Source organism: Sciurus carolinensis, chromosome 1 (assembly GCF_902686445.1).
Source record: "Sciurus carolinensis chromosome 1, mSciCar1.2, whole genome shotgun sequence".
Classification (NCBI taxonomy): Eukaryota; Metazoa; Chordata; class Mammalia; order Rodentia; family Sciuridae; genus Sciurus; species Sciurus carolinensis.
This window is the reverse complement of record NC_062213.1, coordinates 156,481,210-156,508,897: the sequence shown is the minus strand read 5'-3', so window position 1 is coordinate 156,508,897 and position 27,688 is coordinate 156,481,210. Positions and strand designations below refer to the sequence as shown.

The 27,688-nt window shown below is 38.0% G+C and overlaps 1 protein-coding gene across 2 annotated transcripts in view; it reads right to left on the bottom strand.

The window, feature by feature from the left end:
• The window catches only part of Jak1 (Janus kinase 1), a 132,488-nt gene that overhangs the window by 58,576 nt on the left and 46,224 nt on the right, over window positions 1-27,688 (bottom strand). The window contains exon 2 of one of the 2 annotated variants that reach the window (XM_047540320.1): window positions 5,326-5,399. The exons of the other annotated variant lie outside the window; for it this stretch is intronic. The gene's annotated coding sequence lies outside the window, so the exon portion shown is untranslated. The remainder of the gene's footprint in view (window positions 1-5,325; window positions 5,400-27,688) is intronic. 2 annotated transcript variants of the gene reach the window in all.

Here is a 27,688-nt window from a genome sequence, read left to right as displayed (position 1 = left end):
TATAAATATGTGTGAGCCCATCAAAGTTCTGTAGTTTCATTAACACCTGGCAAGGCTAACACATATACTGGTACCTCAAGTCAGAGGGTGACTTGTGAAGGGTTGCCAAGACAGATGATAAAAACTGTGTGAGTCAAGAAGGCAAAAGGTGATGGTTTGGTCTGTGGCATTATCTGGGAGCATGAACCTACTCCTAGCTTGAAGAAATGAAGATACAAGACAGAAAGGAAGGATAAACATGTTTAAGGAAAGGGTTAGAAGGAAATCGAGATGGTGTATGTACAGGAAGGCATATGCAGACCAGGAGGGATCATGAAGGAAAATAGCAGAAAGCATGCGAAAGTGAAGGAGGGTACAATTGAGGACAAGGTCTACAGCTTCTTCCTGTAGGCAGTAAGACAAAATGCCAATCAGAAAGAGGTCCAGGTTCCAGCCAGAACCTGCTCAGTCTAGAGCAAGCCTCTTAAGCAATCTGAGCTCAAATCCTACATAATGAAAAAGTAATAGATGATCTCTGGGGTTCCTTACAGACCAGAAACAGTTAGAAGCCTGGGTCTAGAGTCATCCTAACCTGGTTCAGATCTCAGCTCTAACCCTGTGTGAGCTGTCTCTCCCTCTGGAGATGGCTCGCATTTTCCCATGACTGTGTATGCTGTGATTGACCCTAAAGGTGTCTCTCTAGAGATGACCCGCCTCCCTTGAATATGTATCTGCTTTCCTAAATAAACCTGTGGGGGGGGGGCACTTACTGTGTGACATAGGCAAGTTTCTTAACCTGAGATTCTGTTTCCAATGTAAAATAGTAAAATTATCTACTTCATAGGTTGATGTGATGATTCAAGATTTCCCCAAACTCTTACACTAAAATAAAAAGCTTTTATGCCCATTAGATCAGTTTTCTGTGAGTGCACACAAGGTTTTTAAAACCCTTTAGATTAAAAAAAAGAAGAAAAAGAAACAAACCAACCCTAACGTACAAATGTTTGAAACCACATTATGAAGCACTCTTAACATAATTTTTCATTCATTTGTACTTCCAAAATGTCTTGGTACAAAGACATAAAATCTTATAAAGGTGCCATCTGACAAAGTTTGAAGATAACCATAATTTAAAGAAACAATCCTGAGTCCCCCAGGTTCTGACAACTTGTACTAAGTTAATTTGATTCCTGGCTATGCAGGAATCTCTGTTTAGGGAGAAATCCATCTAACATGGTTCCTGTAACTCAAACCACTAAGGTTCTCAGATGAAAAAAAAAAAAAATCAGGAATTAATTCTGCTTACCTGGGGTGAAAGTGAGTTTAAGGGAAAGACAGGACACAGGAATGGCCTGCTGGGAACACCATTGTTATCACCATTACCACTGGTCAACAAAATCTCACCACAACTGGACCTCATTCAGTGGCTACCAGGCATGATCTCAGGTCTCTCCCATGTATGTACATTATTCCCTCCAGATTCAAAGTCCTGGAAAGGAGGGATCCAAGAGGCCAAACCGAGTTCTTCCCTAGTTAGGCATCCACACTTCCTTCAACTTAAACATCACTCAAAAAAGGAAGAGGGTTCAGGTGCTAGTCAATACCCCAAGTGGAAAAGTCCCTTCTGGTCTATACCCCAAAGGAATTGTGCTATTGCCTCAAAATATAAGTGAAATTGTGTGAGAAGAGTAAGAGTAAGAGGGAATTTCAAGAAAGATGTTTCCTTATACTTCTCCTCAGTCAAGAAACTAAAACCTGTTTGTATGGTTACCTTTAAAACAGCACCACCAACAATGGCTTCACTCATTGTTTCAGTTTTATAGCTCTGATTATTGAACCCAGAGCCATGAGCATGCCAGGCAAGTCCACAGAGCTACACTCCAACTGCTAAGGTTTGGCTTCGAAACTGCATGCAGAGCTCTAAGCGAAGCAGAGTTCTGCAAGATGAGTACTGCACTCAGCCTGCGCAAGGCAGCAGCATCAGGGTGGAGCCAGAGTGACTGGTCAGCACTTCTCCTCCCAAATCACAGAGCCTCCTTCCATTCTCCTTTCCGTTACTCCCAGTTTCCTCCAGCACCCACTGAGAATCCAGGAGGGCCTAGGCATCACAACTGATATCCCAGGACCCTAGGATGACAGCCATGCTTTAATATAGCCTTTGGATTTTTTGGACCAAGATTCATACTGAGAAATATATTTTAGAGTGTGTGTGTGTGTGTGTGTGTGTGTGTGTGTGACATATTAAGTTTCACAAAAAGATAATTATCATTACTGTTGCAATTCACTCTGTTTTCCATTGTACACTATTTTCTATTCAATGTATGTTTAAATGCTAAAGAAGACCCTCAAAATAGATTTCACACCCACTGATATATAATATATCCCAGTTTGGAAAACACTGGCTTATTAAGAGACTCAACAAAATTACCAATAAAATTTACCTTATTTTCAGTTTTTATTCAGTGCACATACTTTCCCCAGCTGAACATGAAACAGTGAGATGTATTTCATCTGCAATTCTTTTGGTTACCAGACAACCATTCCTCCTTTCCCACAAAGTGCAGCTTAAAATGTTTCACTGCAAAGGCCTAGACTGAGTTTTGCCATACAATGGCACTCTCACAGTCTTCATTTCACAATGCAGTTTCTCCTCTCAGAAAGTTTTTCCAACTGGTTACCTCCTAAATCCATATAATGGTGACACAGATATCTAGAACAAGTGAAATATACCCATAAAACATGGAAGACTCACATTTAAACTTCTGCCAATAACTACTATTCTTACTCATGATTAATTCCCAGTTCCCAGTTTCTACGTATATGATAACATCTCTTCAGTGATCCTTCACAGAACATAAAGAATTTAAAATCCAATCTGCTTACTTTGCACTGTGCAAAATTTTCAATGTATTTCACAGAAATAACCATTGTAAATGCAGAGAAGAGTTCAGTGTATGGCCATCACTGGGTACTTAGGGATGGGATCTATTCAAGTCTCAAGAGATTTAGATGGTAGGTGTATCAAGAATTAGTCCAGAAGCCAGGCATGGTGGCACATACCTGTAATCCCAGCAGCTTGGGAGGCTGAGGCAGGAGGACCGAGTTCAAAGTCAGCCTCAGCAATGGCGAGGCGCTAAGCAACTCAGTGAGATCCTGTCTCTAAATAAAATACAAAATAGGGCTGGGAATGTGGCTCAGTGGTCAAGTGCCCCTGAGTTCAATCCATGGTACCCATCCCACTCCTCAAAAAAAAATTAGGCTAGGGGTCTTTACGTATATTTCTCTAGCAATCAGTCAATTGAAAAGGGTAATCAGAGGTAATTATTCTTAAAGATAAATATTCACTTTCCACTCTGCAAATAAGAAGGCAGAGCCTCAATGAGACTTTTACACCCTGGAAATGAAGTCCCAAGCAGGCCCACAGCATATCTACATTTATAATTCTTTTATCAAACAGCCCATGTCTAACAGAAAACAATGGAATTTAGTCAAATTGGCATCTGTTTCATTCCTTGCACCAAACTATGACTAGTTCTCTTTTATTCCACTTAATTTTTCTGTTTTTTTGTTTTTGTTTTTTTCCAGGGGAGTGTCAAGGGGAGGAGATGGTAGAGAGTCCAATCATGAAACTTTTCTTTTCTCTCTTTTCTAGGAAATAAAGTGTAGGAAAAGGACAGAAAGATAACTTGCAATAAGACTACTTAATTAGTGAGGACAAACACGGTAGGATGTAAATGACTAACTAAGCTAAATGTAACAACTAGGAGAAATAACTCATTTGTTCCTAGCCAGCATCAATTAAGTAAAACAAACAAACTCACTCACTGTGTAAAGTCAGCTTAATGGGAAGAAAAGACACACCGAAGAAGAGTTAGTATCCCCAGAATGTGGCAAGGTGATCATATGTGACTGACTGCCAAACACTGGACTCACAAAGCAAAGGAGAGTGTGTAAGAGTAGGGGGCTGGTACAGTCAGTTTAATCCAGAAGACTTCAAGAAAAACCAGCATGGTGGAGTTAAATACTGAGGTGAAGAATAACCATGGCTCTGCTACTCAGCAGTTGGGTTCAGAAACTTAACTTTCTGTTATTATTTTCTCATCTGCAAATAAGGATGACTGGAATTATTTTACATGATTGTTTTAAACTCTGGGAAAAGAGAGATAGATCAATCAATTGATCTAGAATAACAGCTGGCCCACAGTAGGCACACAACACCATGACCACCACAGAGGAGATGGGAAGAGAACAGGGTCTGTGGGGATGGAAGAACAGAAAAATGATAAGAAAGGAAGCTGAATGCAAGGAATATTCCAGTAACAGATTATGAAGTGCAAAAAAATAGGAAAGGGGAATAGAAAACCCTTAACTAGAAACTGAATAGAAGGTATATATAGAACAGAGAGAGATGAGGTGAGGGAGGGAACTGAGCCAGGCTCCAGAGGACACACATTTCCACTAAGGAGTCTGGACTTTCCCTTGAAGAGACACCACCTAAGGAGAGCTCAACTCCCTGACTCACATGAATTCCTCAGAAACAACCAAGTCCCATGCGCGTATGTGTGGTGTTGGGGTAGGGATTCTCAGGCAGGAAATGACAGGGAAGGCAAGGGCACATAATGCTTGAAACTCAATTGTGTAAAAAATAACATCCTTCTTTTCAAATATTTAGTCCTGGGCTAGATAAAAGGGCACTATGTACTGAGTTCCCCCTGCCCCCAGCCCCAGAGTGAACATCCCAGGACAACAAAAGCTAACTGGACAAATAGCCCCAAATATTCCTGTGGGTAAGAATGTTCATTTGGAGGATCTATACCTTCACCCTACCTTACTATTCATATTCTCTCTCTCTCTCTCTCTCTCTCATGCGCATACGCACACACACAGAAGGAATGTCTGTTAAAAATAAACAAATAAATAAACAAAACAAGAATAAATATTTTCTGTGAATCATAATGGGAATGAGTCAGAAAAAACTTTCCCAGAGCTTCTGTCCTCCTGGCTGAAGAACCTGACTAGGTCAATCACTAACAGAACCAAGGGTATCAACACTATGCTGCTCATGACTCAACCTCCTCCGCTGGTGCAGTCAGAGGAGGAGTTCACAGGACTGCTCTTGGAAGTCACTCAGCTATTTTTGTAACATCTTGTCCTTGGATAAAAGGGAATGCAGAGCCAGAAATCAGAGGCCAGGAGGCCATCTAGTACTTTAATAGAGTTTTTTCCACAGCCTGGTTCCCCACTATCCAGAATTCAGTGTTCTGGATAATTGATTGGTACCTATGTTTCCAGGGATGTGAAGATAAAAGAACACACAAAAATCATGTTGGATGGAATTATATCTACCTTTGATGATTCAGAGGAACTTCTCAGTCTTTCTTGTTAGAATCACGATTTTGACCAATTTTCATTTCACCACACTGTGAGGGGTAGAATTGGATAAACGGAGAGTTCAGTTAGTGGAACTTACATAAACCTGCTCCCTTAAACTATCATTCAGTTAAACAGTGTGCAGGAGCTTTGCACAAGTGTTCTACCAACTCGCCAAGCTCTCTGACATGTGCCCACCCAAATGCTCCCTCAACACTTCTGATTCTGGCTGAAGTTATGCTTATGCCATACATTCTAGCTGTCTAGCATACCTAATAACTATGTGGCATAAACCCACGTTCTTTGATACCAAATCTCATGGCTCCCACCATGCCACCAAAATAAATATTAATGAAGGCCCTATCTGCCTTTTTGCCTTTTTCCAAATAAAAATAAACAAAAAAGCAAAGTCAGCTTTACAGCTCATGTCCACTGACTAATATAAAACCAATAAATATAATTTTGTTTTACATTTTGTATGGTTTATATGTTACTAAGTACTTTCAATACATGATCTCGATCATCACAATATTTGAAGTATCATTCTTCCTTTACTCATAAGTAAACTAAGGCTTGAAAATATTAAGTGAGAAGCTGGTTGTGATGGCAAATGCTTGTAATCTCAGCGACTCAGGACACAAGTTCAAAGCCAGTCTCAGCAACTTAGTGAGGTCCTAAGCAACTTAGCGAGACCCTGTCTCAAAATAAAAAAGGCTGGGGATGTGGCTCAGTGGTAAGCACCCCTGGGTTCAATTTCCCAGCACAAAAAATAAATACATACATGCATACATATAATACTAAGCAATTTGTGAAAGGTCACACATATTTATTAACTAGAACTCAAAATCTAACTCACTAGGAGACAAGAGAAATAGAAATAACTAAAGAAAAAGAGGCAAATGATGAAAAGATAGCATTTCACAAAATTAAAATAGTAGGATACCATTTTTTATCCATCTAAAGGAAACTAGGTTTAGTTTGTTTATAATATAAATATAAGCCTAGATTAGGCAAAGGTACAAATTACTATGCCTTCAAAACACAGATGTTATTTATGTTTTGTTTTGTTTTTTGGTACTGGGGATTGAACTCAGGGAAGCTTACCCACTGAGCCACATCCGCAGCCCTTCTCATATCTTTTTAGTGACAGGGCCTGGCTAAGTTGCTGAGACTGGTTTCAAACTCGCAGTCCTCCTGCCTCAGCCTCCCAAGCTGCTGGGATTACAGGACTATGCCACCACACATGGTTAAATGTTATTCGGATATAAACTTTCAACACTACAGAAAGATATCCATGCAGAGCAATATCACTGAATAGTACTACTCCACAGAGACAGTCACTATTGAGTTTTTAGTACAATTTTCCATTGCCCCCCCCCACATCAAATTGAACTTAAAAGTCTTCATATGTTTTGATTCATCAATGCCACAATATAATGAAAAAAGCAATTACAAAATAGCATGTATAGGATGACTCTTTGTTCCCTAGACACACACATGTAATTCTCAACAGAGGAATAAACTAGAGAGTGGAGAGGGCATTACAGGAATAGGTACCTATGCACGGTGCTTTTGGTATTGGTGGTTACTTCGTTTTACACACCTTTAAATTCTCCAAGTGTTCTGCAATAAATATGTTAGTACTATAATGAGAAGTGGTAAAAGAGATTCCTCCAGATTACACAGGGCAAGAGGGCTAGGAAGGGGTTTCAGGAAAGTCATCTGCTATCCAATGGCCCTATCATTCTACCTGCTGCAACAGTTAAGAGTTAAACAACAACTTGAAGCTAAGAAAACATGTGACAAGGCACAATATCAGTATCTTCCAATGAATGGTAGACATATTAAACATAATGATTTCAGAGGAGAAAGAGATCATTTTATCATGGAATGATTCCAAAGGAGTCATGATTTCAAGATCTGGGCAGGTAAAGAAGAGAAGTGAGATCCATTCCAGGTAAAGATAAAGGCAGGATCAAAGACTGTGGCACAAAACTATCATGTATTTTGGGAACTGTAAGCAAAAGACAAGCATTTCATGAAGAGGAAGAGGAGACAAGTCTTGGAAGGCAGGATGGGGTCAAACTGAGAAGGGACAATGGTGGATAGGTCTCAGGGTCATGTGAACAGACTGCTGACACATTCAACCAGGGATCAATTCTTATTCATGAAAATTTTTTATCTCCATCTACTTCTATCCTAAAGGACAGCCCTGTCTCCTGAAACATTCCTGCCCTCCTTCTCATCAGTCTCTATTCCAGTTTCCACATGCAGTTAGCATATTTCTAAGTTGTAAATCTGAACATCTTATACACTCTCTTCAACATCTTTATTTTCTACTCTCTCAGGAAGATGGCATACAAGGCACTTGTGATTCATCTCTCCTGGCTTATCACCACTTGTAACCTGGACTCCAGAGGTACTGAATTATTCACAGTTCCTGGAATCCAGAACAACTGTGTCCTCCAAACCTTTGATGACCCAACCTTCAGTGCACAGTTCAAGCATCATCTCCTCTATCGAGGATGTCCTACTTGTCCAATGGACCAAGTCAAGATATCCAGAGCACCTTGTGCTCACCTTTAGAGCAGTGCTTCTAATCCTGCTCTGTAACTGCAGAATTGTCTGTCTTCTCCACTGAGGGAAAAAACTGGCCGTTACTTGGGTATACAATAGTCCTGAGGTACAGTCTATATTTATTAAGTGTGTATGAAAGGGACGAAAGCCTAAGCATTCCCTTGTCCAGGATGCCTCCCCACTGTTCCTACTTCCCTCAGAAGTATTTGCCTAACCATGCAGATACCATGTACCAGCTGCACTTATGAAACTTCTATAATATTAAATGTTCACGTGAACTAACTAACTAGATGTGAGTAACTATTTAAGTTCTTATTTTATATTCTCTATCATGGTACTTGTGAGGGGGCATTCTCACTTCCTAACCATGCTCTGAGACTTCCCAATGTGCCAAGAGTTGCCTAGCCCTGGAATGAGAACAGCAATAACAAAAATCTATTAATACAATGTCAAGTCAATTCAGTTTAGCCATGAGATGAAGAAAACTCAAACTCAGGTAGCTATAGACCAGATGTTTCTATTACAGAAAAATCAAGGATAAATTGTGCGACCAAAGTTAACACAAATAGTTTTAGAAGTATTCTTTTAAAATTACATTGCCCTTGGGCTGGGGATATAGCTTAGTTGGCAGAGTGTATGCCTCACATGAACCTAAGGCCCTGGGTTCAACCCCAGCACCACCCCCCGCAAAAAACTTGCATTGCCCTGACGGGTACCATGGCACATGCCTGTAATCCCAGTGACTCGGGAGGCTGAGGCAAGAGGTACAAGTTCAAAGTCAGCTTCAGCAACCTAGCAAGGCCCTAAGCAATTTAGTGAGACTCTGTCTCAAAATAAAAAATAAAAAGGGCTAGGGATGTGACTCTATGGTCAAGTGCCCCTGGGTTCAATCCTTGGTACCAAAAAAATATACGTGTGTGTGCGTGTGTGTGTGTGTGTCCATCCCTATAAGGGCATTTCAGGTGTTGTTTTTTTTTCCTTTTTTTTAAAGTGTACGATTCAGTTGGGCATGGTTGCACACACAGGTAATCCCAGTGACTCAGGAGACTGAGGCAGGAGGATCACAAGTTCAAAGTCAGCCTCAGCAACTTAGTGAGGCCCTGTCTCAAAATAAAATAAAAAAGGGGTGGGGATGTGGCTTAGTAGTTAAGCATCTCTGGATTCATTCCCCAGTACCCAAAAAAAAAAAAAAAAAAAAAAAAAACAATTCGGTGGCTTTTAATGTAATCGCACAGTTGTGTAACCAATTTTTATCACCCCCAAAAGAGACCCCATGCCCTTCATTGGTCACTTACCATCCTCCCCTACTACACATCCTAGTGACCTTTAATCTAGTCGCCTATTTTAGACATTTCACATAAATGGTATCATACAATATGAACCACTATATCTTCAAGGTTCATTCTTGTTGGAGAATGTATTAGTACTTCATCCACTTTTATTGTTGAACATATTCCATTATATAAAGACATTCACATTTTTAAAATCATTTTACAGAAATAAAATAATAAGTATAAAGATACTGCTTGGCCTTAAAAAAATCACCATAGAAAACCCAAACAGTATTACCAGGAATATTCTTTACCACAGTTTTCTCATTAAATCCTAAGAATTTTGCGAAGTCAGCAGGTCTTCACTTCTTCAAATGAGGAAACTTGAGTCTCATGGAGATTACATAGTTTGCCAAATGTCAATGAAGCTGGGTAAGCAATAAAATCAGAAATGTCAATAAATTTTGCTTCCTTGGGTACTCTCAGTGGTAGAATCGGTTCTGTTGTTTGTGCCATAATTAAAGATAGAGAGGAGCATCTCCCTTTCAACCAGCTAATAAAAGCCCGACAACAAGATTTCAACCCCTCATCTGTCACTCTTAATAGTTACTGAAAAACTTCTTTGTACAATGCCCTGTACAAGGAGCTGAGGCATAACATAAACACTGACAATACATACAGACTTTATTCATGGTTTTTTAAAAATTCTCTTGTATTATACCATGCTAAGATAGGAGAGACTTGAGAACATTTAAATGACAAGAAGAAAGGAGACAATATGAGAGGGAAAAGGATATTCTATCTACCAAATGTCAGAAGATGAGAAAGAATGGGCATCGAATCCCAATTAAGCAGCTGGTGGCAAGTACAGACAACTGGCTGCCTGCCATTATCCTTCCTCTCCTTTTTCAACAGTAATTTTTAGCAGTGCACAAAGATGCTCATAGTAATGAATACAACTGCCAGTCTCCCTTGCAGAAAAATGAGGCCACATGAGAGAGTTATGGCCAAAAGGATTGAGACAAAAGTGTTGTGTGGCAACTTCTTTCCTGGAAGTTATCATATGGCCTCTTTTTCTTTTAATATTTTTTTAGTTGTTGATGGACCTTTATTTTATTTATTTATTCATATGCATTGCTGAGAATCGAACCCAGTGCCTCACACATGCAAGGCAAGCGCTCTACCACTGAGCAATAACCCCAGCCCATGGCCTCTTTCTCTTAAACCCCTCCCAGATCTACAGCCTTGACTATGGATGCTGCCAACTTGGATGAAGAGGACAAGGACCATACCCAAAGAATGTACCAAAAGGATGGCATCATGTGGGTTCAAGGAGCAGAAGTCTTTGTGGCCACATAGTGTTAGCTACACATTCCTCCATTTTTGTGATATACATCACATATAATTTACCATTTTAACCATTTTAAGTGTATAATTCATTGGAAATAAGTACATTCAAAATGTTGTATAACCATCACCACTACCCTTTTCCAGAATTACTTAATCATCAAAAAAAGAAACCCTGTGCCCATTAAACCATAACTCTTTACTCCTCCCTCCCCACAGTTGAAGATTACCTCTACTCTATGAATTTTACTACTCTAAATAACTCATCTAAGTGGAATCATACAAATTTGTTTTTTGTATCTGACTTATTTCACTTGGCATAATGTTCCCAAGTTTCATCCATATTGAAGCATGATCTGAATTTCATTCTTTTTTATTGATGCATAATATTCCATTGTAACACCATACTTATTCATCTGCTGATGGGCACACTATAATTGTTTCTACCTTTGGGCTGTTGTGAATAATGCTGCTAGGAAGATTGGTATACAATTTTCTGTTCTCAATTTTTTGGGGTATATCTCTATGAGTCATTTTGCTGGATCATATGGTAATTCTGTTTAATTTGGGGGGAAACAGCCACCGTTCTCCACAGTAACTGTACCATTCAGTCCCACTAGCAATGTACAAGGGTTGCAATTTCTTTATATCCTCATTAGTACTTGTTACTTTCCATTTTGGTGTTGCTATTTGTTTTGGTTTTAAATAAGAACCACCCTATTGACATTCTCCACTTTCACATGGTGATGAGAGAAGACCTCTGTTCTTATTTAATTCACTATCATTGTGGAGTTTTCATCACATCCAAACAAATTAGTCCTAACATACTTGTAAGTACCTGACCCAGAGTGGTGGTTAAAAAACAACTCTTCCATTACACAAAGAGAGAAGTTAGGGATAGACATGAATATATCCAATTCTGAAGAAAATCTGTAGATATTTTACTTCTAGCTCCAAAACTCACCACAGCCAGTAAATCAGCTATAAAGAAAGCAGCTTTCATGGACTCAGGGTAGAGGGAACAAAGCAGGGTTAAACAGTGAAGTCTAGAAAAGGGCATATCCTCAGAACCTGGTCAAGGTGAGCTGCTAATATGACTAGACTGATGAGAGACACTAGGATCAGAGGTCAGGAATTCTAGGAGTCAGGTGCACCAGGTTTAGAATCACATGCCTACGTCCTAATTCTAGGTTTAGCATTAGGACATAGATTAACCTAGACATGTTCTTAAAACTGAGTCTCAGCTCTTTTACTTTTAAAATGGGAACAATACTACCTTATCTTAGTACTGATAATATAATGTCCTTGCCAGGGAGGAAAGGACTGTGTAGTTGCCAGGGTGACCAGCTGTCTAAGCGATACCTCTTGTCATGAAAGATATGTTAACAAAACACACTTGTGTTGCAAACCACACAGCTGATTCAGGCAGAAACCACATCCCACAGATGATGAACACAATCAAAATCTAATCTGGGTCTTCTCCATGGCATATCACATGCTCTTGAGAAAGTCACCAATTTGACTACAAGCCCCTTGAGGGTACAAACAAAAATCGTCTCTTCTCTACTGCCTCCAAGCATAGTTGGAACCTAACAGGCACATAGTTATTTAACAGTATATACTGAGACACTGTTATATGCTAGGCATTATACTAGTTGCTATGCTTATAAGAAGGAATAAGTGTACCTTTTTCCCCACATCCTCTCCAACATTTATTGTTGTGTGTATACTTGATAATTGCCATTCTGACTGGGGTGAGATGAAATCTTAAGAGTAGTTTTGATTCACATTTCTCTAATTGCTAAAGATGTTGAACATTTTTCCATTTATTTGTTGATTGATTGTATTTCTTCTTTTGTGAAGTGTCTGTGTAGTTCCTTAGCCTATTTATTGATTGGATTATTTGGGCTTTTTGGTGTTAAGTTTTTTGAGTTCTCTATATATCCTGGAGATTAATACTACATCTGAGGTGCACGTGGTAAAGATTTTTCTCCTATTCTGTAGGCTCTCTTCACTTTATTGTTTTCTTTGCTGAGAAGAAGTTTTTTAGTTTGAATTCATCCCACTTATTGATTGTTTTACTTCTTGCACTTTAAGTCTTATTAAGGAAGTCAGATCCTACGCCACTACAGTGGAAATTTGGGGGGAAAGGCACACTCATACATTACTGGTGGGAATGCAAATTGGTGCAACCACTCTGGAAAGCAGTATGGAGATTCCTCAGAAAACTTGGAATGGACCCACAATTTGACCCAGTTATCCCACTCCTTGGTTTATACCCAAAGGACTCAAAATCAGCATATTACAATGACACGGTCACATCAATGTTTACAGCAGCTCAATTCACAAAAGTTAAACTATGAAACCAACCTAGGTGTCCTTCAATGGATGAATGAATAAAGAAAAGGTGGTCTATTACTAAGTCTGAAAGAAGTAATAAATTATGGCATTTGCCAGTAAATGGATGGAGCTGGAGAATACGATGCTATGTGAAATAAGTCAATCCCCAAAAACAAAAGGCCAAATGTCTCTCTGATAGGTGGATGCTAATTCACAATGTAGGCGCAGGGGCTAGAGAAAAACAGTTACTTTAGATTAGGTACAGAGAAGTGAAGGGAGGGGAGAAGGTATGGGGGTAGGAAGAATAGAATGAATCAGACATTACCCTATATACATATATAACTCTACAACCATTGGGATTCCACATCATGTACAACCAGAAGAATGAAAAATTATACTCCATCTATGTATGATGTATCAAAGTGCATTCTATTGTCATGTATAACTAATTAGAACAAATTTTTAAAAAATAAGAAACAAGTAAGACAAAGTATTTAAAATGCAAACAGATATAACTTTTAAAAATGTGGTGTAACTAGTGAATCAGAACCAGAAAATGTCACAGCCAGCAGTGACAGTAGTGATAAATTCATTCAACCTACTCATTACAAATAAGGACACAGACTGAGAGAAGCAAAGTATCATATTCAATTTACATGTAAGGACTAAATTAGAGTTGTATTCCCAAGCCATGTTTCCTGGAACCTTTTGTACTTCTGTGCAATAACAACAGTGCTATATACATATCCCTTAAAAAAGGCAGGGGGGGAGATGGAAAATGCGAGCCTATAGCAAAATAAACTGGAAAAACTGGCCAAAGTTAAGTAATTTTAAAATTTTTGTATTTGTGCATTATAAACAGTGGGATTTTTTGTTACATATTCGTAGGTGCACACAATATAACAATATAATTTGGTCAATTTCAAAGTTAAATAATTTTGACAGCAAGAATTCTCAAGCCTTTGTGTTAATAAGTACAGAGCATCTAACTTTTGCAAAATTGTTTTCTCAAGGAATTTTTTTCACTCCACTTTTATTAGTGCATTATAGTTGAACATAATGATAGGATCTGTTGTAGAACAGGGCATATTTTTGCATGCACACAATGTAACAATATAATTTGGCAGGTATCACTCCCTAGCATTCCCCGCACTCCCCTGCACCTCTCACCCTCTGGTCCCTTTCCTCTGCTGACCTCCCTTTGATTTTCAGGAGAATACCCCCCCACACACATCCCAACACCTTTCTTTTCTTTTTTCTCTCTAGTTTCCACATATGAGAGAAAATAAACGATCCTTTACTTTCTGAGATTGACTTATTTTGCTTAACACAATAGTGTCTAGTTCCATCCATTTTCCTGCAAATCCCACAATTTCATTTTTATTTATGGCTGGATAAAACTCCATTGTGTATATATACCATGTTTTCTTTAACCATTCATCCATTAATGGACACCTAGGCTAGTACCATAGTTTGGTTATTTTGAATTATGCCACTATAAACGTTGGTATCCATGTATCACTACAGTATGACGACTTTAATTCTTCAGGATAAACACCAAAGAGTGGTATAATTGGATCATATGATGGTTCCATGACTAGTCTTTTGAGGAACCTCCATACTGATTTTCAAGGGACTTCCTTTTGATGGACTATTATATATTTGGTAAAAGTCTGAATCAGGTGATCTCTGCGTTCTCTTTTACTCATCAAATTCTATAAATTTATCTGACATCATCATCTCAGAAGGCCTTCTTTCCTAGGTAGATGAAGGAAACAGCGTTTGCTCATGTATTCATTCATATATTTTTCCCCTCTCCTCACTCACCCCCATACCCTAAAATTTGATAGAAAAGTATAGAAAAAGCATGAGGACAAAATCTAGGATTTCGGTATCATCAGATCAGACTTTCTAAAGTATTCATAAAAATGGGGAAGAACAGGGCATTTTTGCAATGTTACCTCAAGCAGGTATTCTGGAAGATAATGCCAGGGACAAGTTACATTTACCTATTACTCAATAACCCAAACACCTGGGGGAAATCCTTGCAATTCTGGTAATAGCTGGTGGACCCAAGAGAAAATAACACAAGGAGAAAGAGAAAACAACAGTCACTGGGGTAGGAGTGCTGACTCCTTTCCCCAGCTCCTTCCCAAACGCTCCTCTGCCTCTACTAGTCAAGGCCTACTTGTTTTTTTCCCCTTCAACCCACTTGATTTTCCTGTTTTCATCCCGATCTTTTTGCAAGTCTTCTCTTCTTACTCTGTGATTGGATGAGTTATATGACACACTGGCAGCTGGCCACAGAGTCTTCCCAGAACAGAGCCCCCTTTTCAGGAAACCCCGCCTCCTTCCCAGTGCGGGAGGATGACAGAGAAGGGGCAGAGAGTGAGAACGTGGCAAGTGCAAACAGCTTACCACGACGTGGGAGCCCAAGCAGACATCTGCTCATGGAAACAGACGCCACCAACTGTATCCACTTCCCACTTAGTACATACACATATTTTTATGAATATATTTCTAGGTACATGTCAAATATCATTGTTAAACTTTTTGAGTATTATTAACAGTAATAAAGCCCATGGTTCCTTCAACTATATATTTTCTTACACTAAAATACAGAAATAACAATATTGAAAGAACTAAATATTGTGTAGTAGATCCCTTGTTGTATTTCCCAATCTTCCCACCCCAACTTGCTTTCCCTAAGTTTCACAATGTATATACTAGAAACCTTTCCTACATATGAAATTGAAGCAGCTGCCCCCAATATCATGATTTTAATGCCAACTATATGTTGACAATTTCCAACTTTATATCTCAGAACTCAGATCTCGAATATCTAACTTCAACATCTCTACTTGAAGTGTACTAGGCATTTAAGCATCTGCTGTACAAACAGCAACACATGATCCCAGCCACTCCACCACACGCCTCCTCCCTCCTCCCCAGTGGTCACTATCTCAAATGCCAGTATTAACCACATTGTTTGAGCAAAACCTCTAAAGGTCAGTCTCCACACATCTCTTTCTCTACTCCTATCTCTAAACCATCATTCATTCTATCACTTAGCTTCAAAATGTGCCCCATATTCAACATTTTACCCCATTTCTATTGCTACCATCCTGTCAGCCACCATCATCATCATCATCATAACAGAAACACCCAAAAGGCAGGAGCTGTGTCAACTTTATTTTCTGTTGTATCTGAAGTGTCTGACACACAGTAAATATTCAATAAACGGTGAAAGAATACGTGGCTCAGAGAGGTGTTACAACTCAAAATAAGGAAATGGCAAAAGTCAGGTCTTGAATCCAAATCTCTAGATATCTAGGAAGGACTGTTTCTACCTCTCCACACCACCTCTCTGAAACTTATGTGTCCTTCCTTCTCCTTTGACCTTCCTCCTCAAATGCACACATTCAAAACTTCTCTTCTGATATACTTCTGTACTAAGCAATGAGGAAATGCAGACTAAAGAGTGGAATCATCTGTGGAACCAAAGTACATTAATCTTTTCAGTAACACCTTTATAACTGGATCTGTTCATGTAAAAATCATATTTTTAAAATGAGAGATTAATAAGAATGATGGCAGAGGGGGCCAATGAAATGCTTCTGTAGCCTAAACCCAATTCTAAACTGAAAAAAATCAGAATATATGACTGGGAGAGGAGGCATTTGGAAGAAGAGATATTCCCATGCATTTTATCTAAATGCACTTATACATTCCTGGGGTCCCCAAAGAAGGAATACCTATTAAAAAGTGAAAAGACTGGGTTCTGGTTTTCTGAAAGAAAGAGCAATACTACTCTACCACAATGAACATCTTGGCTTTTTCCAGACCTTTAGCAAAGTGTGATTTAGGAAAAGTTCCAAACCCATTAGAGACTACCACAATAAACTACTCACTGAGCCCCTGGTTTCTCAGATACAGTATGAAAATACATGTAAGATGTGCTAAGCATGCACTCCCAGATCTGACATGCTGAGATGGCCCTGATTTTGTAGAACTGAGTCCCAAAGTAAACACAGGAGTTACCTCCAAGTACAATCAAATATACAAGTGACATGTACACATGTCCCTTTACTGCCAGGTAGTAAGGACTACAAAAAAGCTAGGAAGACAGCTCACATGAAAATTTTAGTTGTTGATTAAAACATAATTATGAAGTTTTTTCTGCTATTCCTATTAGCCTAAATTTTTCTAAATCAGACTCTTCTAGTTTGGAACTTGAGACATGCTCAAAATTATTTGGCATTGTACCATCTGTCCAAAAATGAAAGTGATAAAGAAAAAGAACAGTGATGAAGTAGAGTATTGATGTCCTAAACAAAAAAAGAATTTCAGACACCTTGGAAACGTCCATTTATCTCTAAGTATTAGTAATGGGAGGAGAAATCAAGTCAGTACTGATCAGGTTAAAACATCAATGTACCACAACACAGAGGCACACTAATCCCAGTTACTCCAGAAGTTGAAGCAGGAAGGTTGCAAGTTCCAGGCCAGCCTCAAGAACTTAGCAAGACCCTGTCTCAAAATAAAAATAAATAAATAAATAAAAAGAGCTGGGAATGTAGCTCAGAGGTAGAGCCATTTGTGTGACATGCACAAGGCCCTGGGCTCAGTCCCCAGCTGCAAAACAAAATACTTCAATGTGCTACTCACAAATACCTCTTATCACATTCTTACACATAAAGCCTCTACTAAGCCAAACATAAGGTTAATTTCTCTAATCCTTATTCTCATGTTGGTGATTCTCTCAAAATGACATTTGGATTTGGTTTTATCCTTATTAAATTCAACAGGATAGGGGTACTCCACTGAGCTACCATTTCTTGGTATACTATTCCCTTTTATGTATTATTGTTGACGTTTTCAACATATTCAGGCAAGTCTTCTTTCTCATTTGTTCCAATTATTTAAAGTTTTACTTTGAAGATTTTTGAAACAACATTAACTATGTTTGCTTAAATTAGTGCATTTGGAAGAAGTTCCCAAAGACACCACCCAGCGCAGAAACAGGATGTTAACACTCCTATCTTGCACAGTCTTCAGGTTTTACTCCTTTTACTAGCAAAATGCAATTTGAATGAGTTTAGTCAGATATTCAAATTACTATATTTTATTCTAAGTCTGTTAAAATTAAAGCATATGCCCAGTCTTTAGGAAAAAAAAAAATACTGTGCAGATATTCATAGCAAACATACACACCTTGTTTCAGGAAACATTCAGGGTACACGGTTATTTGTAAAATATAACCTCTATGCATAGGAAAGGTTGTATAATTAGAGATGGTCTTTCTTCAGACCCCAAAGTAAACAAATACTGAATTCCCAAACAAGGTCACAGGCTGCACAAAACTTTATCACCAAAAGTCCAGACCACTAGAACACATAAGAGACACAGAATAAGGAGTAACAACCTAAAAAACAAAGATAAGTGATTATTGAGTATATCAATGAATAAAAGAACAATAAATAAGCAAAGGGCACAAGAACTCAGCTCACACTGCTACTGTTGTGTAGCCTCTTGCTGTCTACTGCCACATTTTCATTTCTCTGCCTATCAAACTATCAGAATGTAACATAAGACATTACAATCAAATGTAATGCTTTTCTCAGCATCACAGTTCGTATATAGTGGTGTACTTCGTTCACTAGTTTTCAAATAACTCATTAGTAGGGTTTGCTTCTCATTAATAGTGGATTGGGGAAAAGTAGGGTTGAGTAGAGGAGAGAGGGAAACTGGCTGGCAATCAGATACAAAAAGTTTTAGGAGAGAGGGAATGAGGACAAGATTAAGAAAAAAGTTTAGTTAGGAGAACCCAAAGAGATGAAGAAAAGAAAATAATGTCATGAGAATCATTGAGAGAGAGAAAGAAGAAGAAGAAAAAAAAAAAAAAGATATTCTAATCCAGATCTAATTTTTGAGGTTTTAGTGCTTATCCTCATGTTAACACTTTGATACACTATTATCAGTCCTTTGTTTGACAGCTTTAATAGGCTTATTGAGTTAATCTGCTTTACGTAGCCCATATTTTTATGGAGAAGTGACTTCCTCAATGGGATGGTACATCAGTGTATACTCCTTATTAAATCTGAGATAATACAGGTTTCTTTGCCCCAACAGCTTTTGCCTGCTAAACTCCAAATAATTCCAAGAAAATATTCAAATTATAATGCTATCTTTATATTTGCTATTTATTTCATTTTTAATTTAACCTACAAGATTGTAAGGTGGTTTGTGAGAATATTTTTAATAAAATAAAAATAAATTTTAAGAGCAAAATGAAAAGGAGTAAGCAAATTATAATATAGGACCATAAGTCAAGATTGGTGGAAAGTTATTTTCAGGCTATAGTCTTTCATGTAGACATTAAGGATGTGCCACAAATTTGGCTGTGAGTTTCACAGGGTCAAAAGGGAAAAGGAAATGTGAGCAAATGCATTATTTTCACTGTCAAAAATGGGAAAAGAAAATGTTCCCTGAGAAGTTTTTCTGACCTTAGTTCTGAAACAAATTTGTGGGGAGAGAGCATTTGAAACTTGATCTCCCAGAGCTTCTGCAGATCTCCTAATTACTTGGAGATCTATACTATACTTAGAAATAGCAGCAAAGGGTATTTAGATTTCAAAAACCCAAGTCCGAGCATCAATCTGAAATAAACAGAACTGTATTTCTCTTCATTTTTAGTTTTCCTCCACAAAATCATTTCTCCTTATGATTCCACTGTCCTCTCCCTGCACTTGGAATTTACTTCCTTTGGACACATCAGTCACAGTGAGCAATTAAAGGGTCTAAGATGCCAAACCATGACAAATCAAGATAACTCAGAAGTAGAGAAACAAAGAAACAATTCTTATCCACTGATAAATGCAGTTGAACAGATGAGATTTACATAAAATTGAAGAAAATTACCAGAAAGCATCTAAGAAATGCTAGAGTACTTGGTAACCAATATGTGGCTACAGGAACAAGGTCAGAAATTTTTTCTGCGGTATATTAAGTATAAAACAATGGACAGGTATTATGAGTTCAAGGTGATTATATAACTTATTATCCAAACTGAGACACATGAGTGTTAAAGAGGGTGCTATTAATAACAACATCCAACAACAAGAGTAAGACCCAGGCAAATAGGGACACATGGTCATTTCACTGCTCGTTATAGTTTTATACCCCTATCTTGTGTTTCCTCATTAAAACCCTACAACATCATTTGGGACAGAGGTCAATAATATTATCTCCATTTTATAGATAAGGAAAGATATATCAAAGAAATTAGTCGAGTAACTAACTCAAGTTTACAAAGTTCAGTAACAGGTCTTCTGACTCCTAATCAAACGTCTTTTCATTAAATAATCTAAGTAATGACCTGTACCAAATGTCAATACTGTAGTCCTAAATTCTTTCTATTTTACAAAAGAGAAATATAATTTTCAAATATTAACAGAAAATATATTCTTTTAGGCTTTAAATGCAGACATACCTAGGTTTATGCTTTGCATTATTCTGTATACTTAACAAGGACTTTTTGATTGTTTCTGATTTCATAATATTCTTTGTTATTTCATTTAGGATTCTGGAAAACAAAACAAATGCATGAGAGGCTTAAATTTAAAACTCATAAAATAATTCAGTTTAATTCAGGTTCTCCATTTTAATACATTTATAATAATGTCTCCATTTTCTGATTCCTTAAGTAAGGATTAAACTACTGTCACCTGCTCTACATTAAATAGTAAACAATTAGGAAATGTTGTATAGAATGATAAATGATCACCTAACCTAGCATTTCCCAAATCCAGCTATATATCAGAACCACCTAAGAGTTTTAAAAAAATATGAATTCTAATCTTTACCCTGGACTCAGAGAATCAGGGTTTCAAAGGGTAGAAGCCAGAAAAGAATACTTTTAAACTCCATAGGCGACACAGACAAGCCCTTCTAATTCCAATCCAAATATGACCAATGCAAGACTCCCATGGTGGATAGACAAACACAGGTAACACCTACCAGTAACCACTTATGTCATTCTACTCTCTTCTCTGTAACCACATGATTTCTTCCTATCAATTTCCTTCTTCCATGCTCTGCAATGCAGCAGCAGCATCTAGCATTGACAGGTAACTGTATACAAACATGCACGTTGTAATCAGAGAGCAGAGCAGCAGATCCTATTCTCTCCTCCCCAACATCTTCTGAATTAGTTTATGTCAAAAGATTGTAATGGTCATGATCGTAACAACACAAACTTACATTTGCTCTTGCTTATTATGCTGCCAACTATGCTAATTACTCTTCATGCAAGAACACCCACATTAACCCTGTAAAGTAGGTATTCATCACCTCCATTTTACATTCTATGAAAGGTTAAAGTAGCTTTCCCAAGGTCATACTGCTAGGAAATAGTAGAGCAAGGACATATATCCACCAACTAACCTAAAGCTATTTTGATTTAGACAGCTGGCTTTTAGACAGCCTTTGCCTTTCAGACAGCTGGCTTCCACTCAGGCTGAGCACAACAGCCTAGGACCCCATTAGGCTCAACAGAAAAAGAACCTAAGCAGTTCTTAGATTTTCTTAAGACTGAAACTGAAATCTTAACATTAGCATCAGGAAAAGGAAGCAAAAACTCAGTTCTGAAATATCAACTGCTCCATATAAAAGCATTTTTGAAAGGAATCAACAGTCCTTCTAGAAAAATAAAATGTTTAGTCTTTGAAGATATATCATAGGTGACTTCTCCAACGTACAGTTTGGGGCTTTCCTGATTGGTTGGTTGGAGAGAAACTGAAGTTGGTTTCAAATGTAAGCTCATACCTCAAGTATTTCTTACTCTTTCAGCTGTCCCACTGGATAAAATAAAATACACTTCCATTTGGATGTGTTGGGCTAGTAGGATGACTATATGATTTACTGCCCAGAATGGGAAATTTTTAAGTGAAAGTGGGATGCTAGTTATAATTATTCTTAGAAAAATAAGCATAAAGTGGAACACTCTACTAGTAACATAATTCAAAGTTATCAAAGGTGGAATCAACTGCGCTAGGCTAACTCAACACTAGGGCTCAGTTTCACTCAGTAAATAATTTTTGTGTGCCTATCCTATGCAAGTTTCTATGCCAGGAAATGGTCATATGAAGATTACCAGAATCTAATTGGGAGAACCAAGTATCAACAGTTACAACATAGCAATTTTTATATTAAAGGTAAAAAGCAAACTGCAGAACAACATGTATGACAAGATCCCATTTGGAGGATGGATGGATGAATGGATGTACTGTATTGAACTGAAGTACTGTGGGAATAGAATGAATCCTCTAACTATATCAAAGTGAACTGGGCAAGGTTTCACAAAAGGAAGATGTCTTGGGGCTAAAATTTGCAGAAAACAGTAGATATTAAGAAAGAAAAGCACATGGGACTAGAGGTAGCATGTTTCAGGCAGAAATTAAAAGCATGTGTACAGGCACAAATTCAAGTCTGCAGAAACTCTTCCATGAAGTGCAGAGTAGTGCAAGGAAGGGTAAATGCGGTAATGGTGGCAGGAAATGAAGTTACCATAGTAGGGAAGAAGCAGACAATGGTCAATCCTCTACATCCTGCTGAGGAGTCAATACTCGCTAATGGAAGGTTCAAAAGAAGTCAATAAATGATACATTTGAGAAAGATCAATTGTCATGGGTCATTCTGGAAGAGCAGCAAATGGAAGGTAGAGACAGAAGTTAGGAAGCAAGTGCAATAGTTCAAATAAGAAAAGATGTTAAACCAAACATTTATGAATATCCTCCTTAGACCCAGAACCAAGAACTAGGGATTCAAAGATAAAAAGAAACCACTCACTGCCTTATGTAGTGAAGAGGCAGACAATGGTCAAGACAATGGTCAATCCTCCAATGCTGACGAGCCAAGTCTTAATAATGAAGGTTTAGAAGAAGTCAATAAATGATACATTTGAGAAAGATCAAAGTTAATCTAACTGAAAAGGCAGATATGGGACAATTCTAATATGGGAGGATGATCACATATAGTTTGAGTGAAAGGCTTAAGTTAAACAATGGAATGTTTTTAACTCTAAAAACGTGAAGAGAAAGAATGCTAACTTAACGTTTAGAAGTCCTAAAGTCCCACGGCAATGTGGAAAGGAACAGAAAATATCATTTCTGAGACAGAATTATTCCAGACTAAGCTCTTTATGAAGCAGTTTTAAGGATAAGTGAGAAATATCTGGGTTGATATATTTTAATGAAAAACAAAGTACTGCTACTTAGAAAATATGTGATTGGAAGGGTCTTTCCTGAGTCTAAGATACAGCAATACTATTCAACAACAACAACAAAAAAATCCCAGATTTTATCTGATGTACAAGTCGAAATCCTACTTACTAGCTATGTTGCTCTGAGTCAATTATTTTACCTGCCTCTTCTCATGTGAAATGAAAACAACCACATCTATACCTTGCAAGACTGTGAAGGGGTAAATAAAAGAAGATTTTTATTAAAAATGACAGATTGAACATGAGTTTCATTCCCTCCTGAAACTCCACTAAAATGTGATATCTATTTTCTTTGGGAAAAAAATAAGCTTTTTACAGACAAAATCTTTATGTGAAGGGAACAGAAGAAAACACAGCTATCACTTGAAAGCTAGTAAGCAGAAGGATGTATAGAAAAATGACTTAGAACAATTCATGAAAACCCAATCCCAAGCTGACCATGGCAAAAGCTGAGGAGACAATCAACGTACAAACGCGGAAGCACCAAAAGTCTTAGTGCCTGCAGTATGTGTCTGCACCCACACTGAAACTCCAGTTACTGAGGTGAAGGAAGAGAGCTGGGAGAGGTCTTCAACAAATACCCTTGCCCAATCTTTCACCCTAGCAAAAGTCTAAACCAGCACTATCCAATAAGGTTTTCTATAATAATGGAAAATTTCTGTATCTGTAGTGTTCAATATGGTAGCCACTAGTTACAGGTACTATTTGATACTTAAAATGCGACCACTCATATTGAAGAATCAACTTAACTTTATTAAATCGTATTTAATTTAAAATCAATCGGGGTCAGGTGTAGTTTAGCAGTAGAGTATAATGTGCTTAGCATTCAGGGAGCCTTAAGTTACTATTATGGCTTGTGGCTGTTTTATTATAGGGCAACGTGGATCTAGAGGTTTATTTTCCAGAAAGGTTAAGACAAAGAGTCTTGGGACTAGAGATACTAGGCAAAGCATGGAGACCTTAGGCACACAGAAAGTCTGTGTGTGCGAACACACTGCATGCTGAGGCCAGGATGCTGCAACCTGCACCCTCTTCCCTACATGGCTCCAGAAATGCTGGCAGCCAATCCTAACCTTCCAGAAAAGGGACTGGAACACTGTTTTCTCAGGGATGTGACCATCCCACCAGAACAGACCCAAAGGCACTGATATTAGGTATTTCCCAAAATGGCTACTCAAGTCACTCTTTAGTAAAGTTCAAAGTTCATAAGCCCCACACACACACTCAGTTTTCCCCCCATATTTAATCATGAACAGTCAAGGTAAACAGCTGTCTGAAGAAAGCTTCTAATGCAGACATACAGATAGATAAAGACAACTCAGAGTAAACAAAGGTTATACACAAAGGAAAACTTTAAAAAATAATGTCTTCAGAAAGATTAAAATAACACATTTTATTTATCAACCAGAAGTAAGATGCTTCCTATTTTAAGTATCATTTCACCAAAAAAAAAAAAAAAAAAAAAACACCAAAACAAGTCTCTTATTATTAAAAAGATAATAGAAATGAAAAGGAAAACTGGAAAAAGGCCCAACTGATCTTTCTATGTTGATGGGAATGTTCTATATTTTGTTTTGGAGTTGCACTAGAATATGCCATTGTCAAAACTAAGCAAAATGAACTTAGGATTGGTAAACTTTATAGCACTGTACCGTATGTAAGTTGAACCTTAATTGTTACAGGTTCAATAGGTTTGAAGATGAACTGTAGCTCAGAAAAGAACTGTTTGGGACTGGGGCTGTAGCTCAGTGGAAAAGCACTTGCCTAGTAAGTGCGAGGCACTGGGTTTGATTCTCAGCACCACATTAAAAATAAAATAAAGGCATTCTGTCCATCTACAACTACAAAAAAATTAAAATAAAAAAGAACTGTTTGAAAATAGGAGAGAAAAGATAAGAAATTTAAGAGGACCAATCCAGATGGTTACATATCTGAGTTAATGAAGAAATTCCTAAAGGAATTTCCCAACAAAAAGAGAGACAATGGTAGAAAGAAATTCAGCAAAATCATGTAAGATTTCCCAGAACTGAAGGCCAAAATGGCCAGAATGAAAAGACCCACAAACATGATGAATGAAAACAGACCTGCTCTGGGCATTCCTGTGAAATTTCAAAACACTGGGAACAAGAGAAGAGACTATAAATTTCCTTAAGAGAATAAGATAGGCTAATTCAAAAGATCAAGAATTGAGAATATTCTAGGCTTTTTAACAGCTGCACTGAAGAAGCAAGGACAGCATCAACCATAGCCTTCAAAACTCTAAAGCAAAAATAACTTAAAATCTAGAGGTTTATAACTAGCCAAATCATTAATAAGGCATGAAGGAGAAATCAAGGCATATTTAGGCATTGAAGATCTCAAAAACTCTACCTCTATGTACCCTCAAGAAGCCAGCAGAACACAAGAAATAAAGACAAGCAAAGAGAAGGTAAAGGAAAATCCCAGGGGACAAAATGAAGAGCTCCCAGGATACGAACTGTGGCCAGCCTTTGACCAGTCCACACTTGAGCAGTACAACTCAAAAGATGGGTATGTAGAGGGCTGTCAACAGCAAGATCCTCAGAGACTGCACCAAGAGCCAAAACGCCTGGGTGAGCCTGGACCTCATTCCTAACTGCACTGGGCTTTTCTTTTTCATGCAGTAATGATGTTCCTGTTCTCCCCTCTGTGCCCTGCTGCCTAAATCAGCGGAAGATCATTTCTCCTCACAGAAGCTTTCTGCTTTGGCCTACTTTTGAGAGCACGACGTAAGCCAGGGTGATATTACAAGCGAAAACAAAATGTGGAGCAGTCATTCCCCTTGACTATACACCTCCCGACAGTTGGACCCACCACGGTCTTCCAGACACCCCAACTGTAAGGAGCCCTGATTCCCTCAACTCATTCATGATCTTTTCCACTGACTTCCCCAGAAAGGTCCTTGCAACCTCTCAATTCTGAATCCAGACGTGACCCAGAGTTTCTGTTCAGATCCAGGGATAATTACTTCAATCTCAGACCACAAATCTCTTCTGAGAGCCTTCATCTAGCCATGGTAACACAACCTCCTCCTTATACACTTCAGTGTGTGCTTGCTTTCAGGAGTTATACTTGGAAGGAAGGTAATGATTAAGGTAAAAGTGGGGACTGTGCAATGGAGGGATATTGGCAACTCTAAGATCTTGGCAACATTCTCTTTCTTAACCTGAATGGTACATACATGGGTATTTTTCTCTAACTACACACTTATGCTTTAAATAGTACTTTGTATGTTGATAAAGTTTTCAAATTTAAAAAGTCCTCACCCCTCAAAAGCATATACTTAAAGCCTTTAATGTAATGGGAGACCCTAAATAGATACGTATTATTACCTTATTCTCTCTGGTTTTAAATTTTTTTTTTTTTAAAGATGGTTCCAAATGGTAGTAACCTTCTGAAGTTTTGCCTAGACAAACACCCCTTGACTTTCATCACTTGCCAGTTTGTGTCATTATTTACTGATAATGTATGCCTCCAGAGTTAAGTAGAAAAGAGAAATGGTGGGGTTGGGGGATCCTAATGTTTGTTTCCTTCTTTCAACCTTCCATTATCTACTGTAAAAACAATGATGGTCCTAAGTCAAATGGGAGTGGGGCCTGACTGGACATGCTAGATTCTCTCAGAAGACAGTCAAGTTCCTAGATGGGGTCTTTCCATCACTCCAGTACCTGCCTAGTACAGGGCCTGGCACAGCTAAGTCAAATGTCTCAATTTTTAAAAAATGACTGCAGAAGAAAAAGGTACTAAGAGTGCCAAATGTGACCACAATGATTAACGGAAAAGTAGTACCATATGAAAAAGTAAAAATTCATTAAAATCATTATTGATTTATTGAATCAAGCAAAACTTTTAAGATAAAAAGAGAGCTGGGTGTGTAGTTCAGTAGTAGAGCACAAGTGTGAGGCACTGGGTTTGATCTTCAGCACCACATAAAAATAAATAAAATAAAATAAAATAAAATAAAGGTATTATGTCCATCTACAACTAAAAAAAAATTTTTTTTCTAACAATAAAGAAAAGGCATGGTACTAAGGATAATCCTTGAAAATCACTTCCAAGTTTGAAAAGAACTAAACCAGACTTAAACTAAATGACCTGTAATTTAACAAAATAAATGATAGTAGTGGAAAACTTAACAGTTGTGACTAATTTTTGGTGGAGTCTATCTCCCTGTTCACAGTAGAATGAGACTGAGTGAGTTCTAACATTGCTTCTACCATAATCTACTCTGGGCCTTGGACACACTGGGTAACCCCTCTGTCCCTTGGTTTTCCCCATTGTAAACAAGTGGGCAAACTAGGCACTGTGGTACATGCCTACAATCCCAGTGACTCAGGAGGCTGAGGCAGGAGAATTTTGAGTTCAAAGTCAGCCTTAGCAACTTTGTGAGACCCTGTCTCAAAATACAAATAAAAAGGGCTGGGGATGTGGCTCAATGGTAAGCACCCCTGGGTTCAATCTCTGATACCAAAAAAAGAAAGAAAAAAATAAAGTTGGCAGAATA